The sequence below is a fragment of the Lepus europaeus genome, chromosome X (assembly GCF_033115175.1).
Source record: "Lepus europaeus isolate LE1 chromosome X, mLepTim1.pri, whole genome shotgun sequence".
Lineage (NCBI taxonomy): Eukaryota > Metazoa > Chordata > Mammalia > Lagomorpha > Leporidae > Lepus > Lepus europaeus.
Genome location: NC_084850.1, coordinates 66,420,549 through 66,429,793, shown reverse-complemented (window position 1 = coordinate 66,429,793; position 9,245 = coordinate 66,420,549).

Here is a 9,245-nt window from a genome sequence, read left to right as displayed (position 1 = left end):
GCAGGGCTGGATGAGTGGCAACAAATTCTTTCAATTTCTGTTTGCTATGAAAAGTCTTAATTTCACCTTCATTCACAAATGAGAGCTTTGCAGGATATAATATTCTGGGCTGGCAGTTTTTCTCTCTTATTGCCTGGGCTATATCTCGCCATTCTCTCCTGGCTTGTAGGGTTTCTGATGAGAAGACTGCTGTGAGTCTAATTGGAGATCCTCCGAGAGTAATCTGGCGTTTCTCTCTTGCACATTTTAGGATCTTTTCTTTATGTTTCACTGTGGTGAGTTTGATTACACCATGTCGTGGTGAGGATCTCTTTTGGTCAGGTTTATTAGGGGTTCTATGAGCTTCCTGCATTAGGATGTCTCTGTCCTTTTCCAAACCTGGGAAATTTTCTGCTAGTATCTCACTAAAAAGGCCTTCTAATCCTTTCTCCCTCTCCATGCCTTCAGGAACTCCTAGAACCCAAATGTTGGGTTTTTAAATAGTATCCTGTAGATTACTGACAGTATTTTTTAGATTTCTGATTTCTTCTTCTTTTCTTTGATTTTCCTCTTGCTTTTCCTGTTCTCTGTCTTCTAATCTGATATTCTCTCTTCTGCTTCACCCATTCTGTTTTTAAGGCTGTCTAATGCGTTTGTCATTTTATCTATTGAGTTCTTCATTTCATTATGGTTTCTTGTCACTATCACAGTTTCATGTTCTACTAGTTGTTTCATTTCATTTTGATTCCTCCTTAATATTTCATTTTCAAGAGAGAGATTTTCTGTCTTGTCCATTAAGGATTTCTGTAGTTCAAGAATTTTTTTTGAGAACTTCTTAATGTTCTTATCAGTTTTTTGAGATCTGTTTCTTGCATTTCCTCTGTCTCTTCATCTTCATAATCTTGGATTTGGGTGTCTTGTTCATTTGGGGGCATCATAGTGTCTTCCTTGCTCTTGTTACCTCGGTTTCTACGTTTGTTGTTTGGCATGTTGGAGATAATTTATGTGTTTTTTTTTTTGCTGTGGTGTTTTTTCTTGTTATACTATGCCTCTAGATTAAGTGGGCTGTCTCCTTTGATGGATCCTTAGAGACTGTGATGCGTGTGGCCAGAGAGCTCTGCTTGATCTTCAGGTTTAAAGCTGTGCAAAAAGTGACTCACCCAGATTGTTCTCTCCCTTGCTCCTTGCTGGATCTCTCTCTCTCTCTCTCTCTTTTTTTTTTGACTCAGTTGGGAGGTAATTCCACATAGCTGAGTGGAATTAAAGGTAATTGAAATCTGGCCTCTGTGAGTATTCGTTTGATCTACCCCTGGGACCACACAAAGATTTTATGCAGCCCCCGTGTTCTCAAGTTTCACTACAGTCCCAAAGTTACTGAGTTTGTGTACTCCTTGGTGCTTTACATAGGTAAAATGGCGCCTCTTTGTTTTGTTCGGTAAATGGAGAGAGAGGCCTCTGCCCACCAATGTCTCGGGTTTCTGACGTTTTTGTCTTACCTCCTGTTCGTTCCCGCGCTGGCGAGATTCTGCGGCTCGGCTCCCGTGGCTGGGCTTCCACGTGGTGGGCTCCCTGTAGGTCCTCTGTGTCACATCCACTAGATCCGAAAGCGTTTCCTCTTCAGTTTTTTTCTTGAGTCTTTTCCTGAGGCTACAGTAATTCCACTTTTATGAAACTTTATTTTCCCAGACTATCGGTGCATGACCTGACTATCTGCCATCTTGGCTCCACCCCCCCCTCTTTGTCTCTCCTAACAGTTTTTGTGGTAAAGTTTATGTTGTCCGATATTAAGATGGCTACGCCGTTCTTTTTTCATTTCTGTTGGCATGGTATATCTTTTTCCAGCCTTTCACTTTCAGTCTGTATGCATCATTGATGGAAAGATGTGTTTCTTGTAAGCAGCAAAAAGATGGGTTTTGTTCCTTAACCCAACCAACCAATTGGTGTCTTTTAACTGGACAGTTCAGGCCATTAACGTTCAATGTGACTATTGAGAAGGAGTAAGTTTGCCCTGTCATTTGCCAAAGACATTTTCTAATATATGCTTTGAGATTCCTGTGATCTTTTGCTGTGAGGTTTCCTTCCTTTACCTTCTTTCATATTGGTGACCGTGTTTCTGTGTTTCTGTATGTAACACATCTTTAAGCATCTTTTGCAGGGCTGGACGAGTGGCGACAAATTGTTTCAATTTCTGTTTGCTGTGAAAGATCTTTATTTCACCTTCATTCACAAATGAGAGCTTTGCAGGATATAATATTCTGGGCTGGCAGTTTTTCTCTCTTAGTACCTGGGCTATATCTCGCCATTCCCTCCTAGCTTGTAGGGTTTCTGATGAGAAGTCAGCTGTGATTCTAATTGGAGATCCTCTGAGAGTAATCTGGTGTTTCTCTCTTGCACATTTTAGGATATTTTCTTTATGTTTCACTGTGGTGTGACTTAGAACCTGTTGGTCAACCTCCATTCTTCCTACTCTGCCCAGCCTCTGGTAACCGCTGTTCTATTCTCAGATTTTTCAGATTTTTTTTTTAATTTCACATATGAGAAATCAAGTAATATTTGTTTTTCAGTGCCTGGCTTATTTCATTTCACATAATGTCCCTCCAGTTTCATCCATGTTGTCAAAATTGGTTAGATTCTTTTAAGGGCTGAATATTATTCCATTGTGTACCTGAAAGTATTTTAAAAAGTTTGTGGAAAATTGAAATTAAAAAATAAGTTTGTTGAGGTGGTTGTTGTGGCATATTATGTTAAATCAGCATTTGGGAAACCTCCACTCCCATTTTGGAGTGCCTGGGATTGAGTCTCATCTTCTCTTCTGATTCAGCTTCCTGCTGATGTGCACTATGGGAGACAATAGATGATGACACAAGTATTTGGGTTACTGCCACCAATTTGGAAATCCAGGTGGATTTAGCTCCCGGCTCTAGAATTCAGCCTGGCACAACCAGTACTGTCAGCATTCAAGGAGTGACCCAGCAGATAGAAGATCTCTCTCTCTCTCTCTCTCTCTCTCTCTCTCTCTCTCTCTCTCTTTCCCCCACCCACTCTATCTTCCAAATAAATATAAAAAAATAAGTTTTGTGAAAAAAAATCCAATAACAAAATTGCTACCAAGTTTAAATTAAAAAATTCACTCTTTTACATTTAAACCTTTTATTAAGGAAGCAGTTGAGAATCTGATTATAGTGGAATAGAGAATCCAAAATTTAAAATTACCTCACTTGATCATATATTGTGATCATATACTATGATTCTTCCTAAGATTTTCAATTGCTTCTTTAGAAAAATGCAAAAACATATCTCTGACCAAAATAATTTTTATAAGCCACCTCAAGCTTAAAAAAATGGTATATGAGTAGAAGTTAAGACATATACATACTAAATGCCAATTGCCTGGATAAAATTTCTAGCTCCTCTCCTAACTCCCATTTCATGATAATGTACACTCTGGAAGACAATGGTAATGGCTCACAGTTGGGATCCTGCCACCATATAGAATAGCTGGATTGAGTTCTTAGCTCCTGGCTTTGACTCCAGCCCAGCTCTGGCCATGTTGTCATTTGGGGGAGTGAATGGAAGCTCTGTCTATATCTCTCTCAAATACATTTCAAAAAATATATTTTAAAAATCTATACAGTTTTTTCATAACATACATTTTCCATTAGCTTTTTGAAATCACTGATATGAATGGATTTTAAAATGTAGCAAAAATAAAATGGCCATTTAATTCTATTTCCTTCCAAGCTTTTTTTAAAACCCTTATACATGCCACACTTGATTTGTCCATTTGTCAGTTGACTGATAACTTAGATCATTTGTGTTTTTTGGCTGTTGTGCTACAACAAACATGTCAGTGCCCACATATCTCAGACTTACTGAGTTTTGTCTACTTTGGCAATATATCCAGTAGCAGCATTACTGGATCATATGATCGTTCTATTTTTATATTTTTTGAGAAGCCTGCATAACGTTTTCTGTGGGGGCTGTATTAATTTACATTCCAATCAAAGTGTGCAAACGTTCCTTTTTCTCCACACTATCCCCAGCCTTGTTATTTTTCATCTCTTTTTTTTTATAATCGCCATTATAACAGAAGTAAGGTGATATTTTATATGGTTTTGTTTGTTTAGAATCTAGATGAGGTTTAGTGATGCTGAGTATTTTTTTTTCATATATCTCTTGGCCATTTGAATGTCTTCTTTTGAGAAATGTCTACTTATGAGTATGGCCCATTTTTAATGATTTTCATTTTAAATTTTAATTAGTTTTTTTACAGATTAAATATAGTTTGCAGACACAATTCTAAGGATGTAATGATATTCTGTTCCTGCCTCCTTCCCTTCTTCCCTTAATCCCACCCTCTCCCTCCCATCCTCGCTTTCACTGTTTATGTTTTTTTGTTTTTGAGATAACATCTTTTAAATTTACATTACAGTATAAAGACCCAATGCTTCACCAAAGCAGAAGTTAAAAGCAAAAACACCCTCCCTAGTTTATTGGGAATATAAACATGGCTATAAATAATAATTGAATGAAAAAACGATGATTTCACCCATATACAGTAAATTTTAAATAATCGCAGATCATTAGAACTATAGTAATATAACATTCTTAACCACTGGTTTGACAAAGGTATAAAACAAAGTTTTACAAAACCATATTTGCAAAATTACTGATACACATAGGCATTTCTTTCTAATTTTGTTTTTTTTTAAAATTTTGATTTCCCACGTATAAGGGAGAACATGTGGTATTTGTTTTTCTGTATCCAGCTTATTTCACTCAACATGATGTCCTCCACTTACATTCATTTGTTGCAAATGGTAGCATTTCATTCCTTTTTATAGCTGAGTAATATTCTATTGTGTGCATTTGCCATTCATCTGATGATGGACACCTTGGCTGATTCCAAATTTTGGGTATTGTGAACAGTGCTGCTATAAACATGTGGTATTGGTATCTTTTGATACAACACATTTATGTCTCTTGGGTATATATCTAATTTCATTCTTCTCTCTCTATATATGCATATATATATATATGCATATATATATGCATATATATATTTCTCCATATATCCAGTTTGCCAAAATTGTTTATTGAAGAGATTATCCTTACTCCATTTATGCTCTGAGAATTTTTTGTCAAAAATGGACTAGCTGTGTGTACACAGATTAATTTCTGGGCTATTCATTCTGTTCCACTCATCCTTGCATTGGTTTTTATGGCAGTACCATGCTGTTTTAATTCCTATAGCTTTGTATTATGCTTTGAAAACAGATATTGTGATGTTTGGCCCATTTTAACTCAATTTCTTTTTTACTAAGGTGTTTTAGTTCCTTATGTATCCTTGATATTAACCCCTTACCAGATAAATAGTTTGCAAATGTGTTCTCTAGTTCTGCAGGTTGTCTCTTCATGATGTTGATTATTATATAGTACATAAGCATTTTAGTTTTATTTAATCTCAGCATATTTTTGCTTTTGTTGTCTGTGTTTTTCAGGCATTAATCAAGAATTCTTTGCTGGGGCCAGTGCTGTGGCATAGCGGGAAATGGTGCCTCCTGCAGTGCTGGCATCCAATATGGGCAAGTCCCAGCTGCTCCACTTCCTATCCATCTCTCCCCTATGGCCTGGAAAAGCAGTAAAAGATGACCCAAGTCCTTGTGCCCCTGCACCCATGTGGTAGACCTAGAAGAAGATCCTGGCTCCTGAATTCAGATAGGTGCAGCTCTGGCTGTTGTAGCCATCTGGGGAGTGAACCAGCAGATGGTAGACCTCTCTCTCTCTCTCTCTCTCTCTCTCTCTCTCTTTCTCTCTCTTCTTCTGCCTCTCTTTAACTGCCTTTCAAAGAAATAAATCTTTTTTTTAAAAAAAAGAATTCTTTGAATTCTTTGCCTAGTCTGATGCCCTGTCACATTTCACCTATATTTTTTTCAACTAGTTTTATAGCTTTTGGTCTTACATTTAGGGTTTTCATCCATTTTGTGTTGATTTTTAAATATGGTGAGAGAAAGTGGGTCCATTTATTGAAGAGACTCCTTTACCCAATCCATGGTTTTAGCACATTTGCTGAAGATCAGTTGGTTGTAGATGTGTGGGTTTATTCTAGGATCTCTACTTGAAAGGCATAGTGACAGACAGAGCAAGAGTGAGAGCAGGAGCAAGAGAGAGATTCCATCTGCTGGTTCATTCTCCAAATAACTGCAATAGCCAGGGCTGGGTCAGTTTGAAGACTGAGGCCAGTAACTCCGTCCAGGTCTTCCTATGGGCAGTAGGAGCCAAAGTACTTGACCCTCATCCACTGCCTTCCCAGGAACATCAGTAGGAAGCTGGCTTGGAAGCAGAGCACCCCATGGATTGAACCAGCACTTTGATACAGAATGTGGCATGCAAATTGAGAGTTAACTCCAGTGCACCAAAACACCCACCCCAGGACTTTCTGTTATACATTTCTTAAGACAGGCATTCTCTTTCTCTGGACCCTAGGGTTTCAAACAAAGGGTTTCTTCTCTTTGGGATATTATTATGCACTGTCTTTTTTTTTCTACTGATCTTCAGATTATAGATAAATGAAGCTTGCTTTTGTATGAATTTCCTAACACATAGTTATCCTCTATCCCCATGCCTCTGCCATTTGTTCTTATAGCGCTCTGAGCAATTCCTTTCATAATGCTCATTATACTTTGTTTAAAGTATGTTTAACTCTTGTCTTACCTCATACCATGTAATTGCCACAGGAGTGTGAATTTTGTCCTATCTCTTCTAAAATATATTTTGCAGTACAGTAAGTTTAGTATGATCCTATTTACATAAAAGTACATGCATGCATGTGCTAGTGAGCATGTGCCTGAGCCCTCTTAAAAGGACACACAGTCAATGAAGGATACACAGGGGACTGGTAATAGGGATGGCCTCTGGAGGACAGTGCAGGGCCTGGGATGGATTGTAGTGTGCAATGGAACTTTTTCACCTTTCGCCTTCTGCAGTCATTTGAATCTTTTGTCCCTCTTTGCCATCAGCATGCATTCTTTGTCGTTTAAAAAAAACTAGTTAATATTTTTCTGTATCAGCTACAAATAAAAAAAACAGATTATCTAATGCAAAAGTTATTTTTAAAAGTTTCCATTGATGTTCTTCAGGAAGAAGAGAGCTGCTGTCACAGAGGGAGGGAGAGGAAGCTTGTTTGCAGTGTCTGAGGTGTGGGTGGGAGGCGAGCTTGTGGGAGGCTGAGAATGGATAGCTCTTCTAAAGTCTTTTAAAATGAATGCTAATGTCCTCAAGTAAAAATGAATTCACAATTTTAGTTTCAAATATGACAAGTAATCTTTTCCCACCTCATTCCTGGTGGTGGATAACATAATCTTGATTGATGACGTCCTCAAACTACCAGTGACACAAAGGAAGTAGGGATTCTTCTATCGCCAGGTCACAGTCATGTCCTCATGACCAGAAAAAGGGCTCCAGCTGGGTAGATACTGAGTTGGATGGTGAAAACTGTGATAAAGGGAAATATATAAAACCTAAGCTTGGAACCTAAGGGTGGAAAGTCATATTTTGGGGCTAGGATTCTAGGTAGAGGTTTAGAGTGAGATTTAGAGGTGAGAACCAGAGACGAAGAAAGCAAATAAGTGATGAGAACACTCATTTCTCCTTATATAGTGCTGCTGAAACTAAAATGACTAATAAATAAAATATGAATATGTAAGTATTTCTAGAAATAACATTACTTTTTGTTTTTATTTGCTCTTTCCTTTTATAATAATTTATAGTTTTCAAAGAAATCTTATGTACATGTTCATTTTGAAATAGAACAATCCCCTGCCCCCAAGTTGAATGGAAAAGGAGCTGTAGCACTCCTGAAACAGTACACTCAGTGGACAGAAAGCAAATCCCTGACCACAAGATGACAGAACAAAGCAGGAGTTTACTACATACAATGCTCAGAGCAAGGAATTAGGCAACTCTCTTAATTCCCAGGTTCCTCAATGGGTTAGGGATGAAGGTTTTTGTGGATTGAAGATGGGATGAGAGGTACATGTTCAGTACATACCCAGGTTCCTGGGTTTTTGGCAGTGCTCATGACCTTCCTTTGATTGGTCAACAATACTGTGTTTTTAAGTGAATTTTTATGATAGCAAAGTGGGCTTCAGCCAGTTTGGTGACTACATGCAGGTAATAGTGATTTTTTTTTGCCACAGATCTGGAATTTCTGGACAAGAAATCGCTGGAGACCATAATGACCATCAAGACATTACCTTTTGGGGAAACAAATGACCTCATGAGTCAGGCAATTAGAACCTAGAAAGGACAGCTGCACCACTCTCTCAATTCAGTGAGTTAATTTTAGTAAGTGAATATCAGTAATTACAAAGGCACAGTGAGGCCACTTGAAGCTAAGGGAGGAAGGCTAAGGGACTAGGCCCTGACAGTAGCTAGTACCTGCATTCAAAGCACTGTATTGGGGCTGGGTTTCAACTTCACAAATAATTCTGAAGGGGAAGCAAATTGTGATTATTACCCTAATTGCACAGATGAGGGTATTCATGAATTGATTTGTCTTTTCCATTGATTCAGGTTACAGATGCTACAAGCAAGTAAGCAAACTTTAATTGTATGCTGAATGCCCAAGAGAAAATGTACAGCCCTGTGGGTACTGGCTAAGTTTACAAATCTAAAAACAGTTACCATAAACACCATACTAGTTAAAATATGTTAATTTTATAACACAAGTTATTTTCAAAATTGTTCTCTTTTCTATTCTTAAATTCTATAGGTTGGATAAACTATCTCCAGGATTTTTGTGCTTCTTTTTGGATTAGAATAGCTGTTAGGAATTTGACAAGCTATCAAGTCTCCCTTAAAGCATACTGCTTGTCAAAGATCTGATGGTCAAATGTTTCACATGTCGTAATAAAACTGTATAGGGTCTGAAAAATTCCAAAAGAAATCTGTCAGTGAAGAAATGAAGGCAAAGTAGCCTGAAGCTTTTGAAGCATGCTGATCTAATTACAATGACATGCTCACATCTTTCAGATTTTTATTTTTTCCTTTAAATCAATTTTAGTTTAAATCTGGGACATTTATTGAGTAATACAGAATAACATCTGTAACGTTGTTGCAAATGTATTTCTCAAGAAATGTGGCCTTTCCTTTTGGTGCATGCTAAAGAATGAATTTTATGTTTTACAACTATCCTTGCTGCATCCGTTCATTTCTCTTCAAGATATCCATAATAGATGTACAATATAGCTGAAAATATACATTAC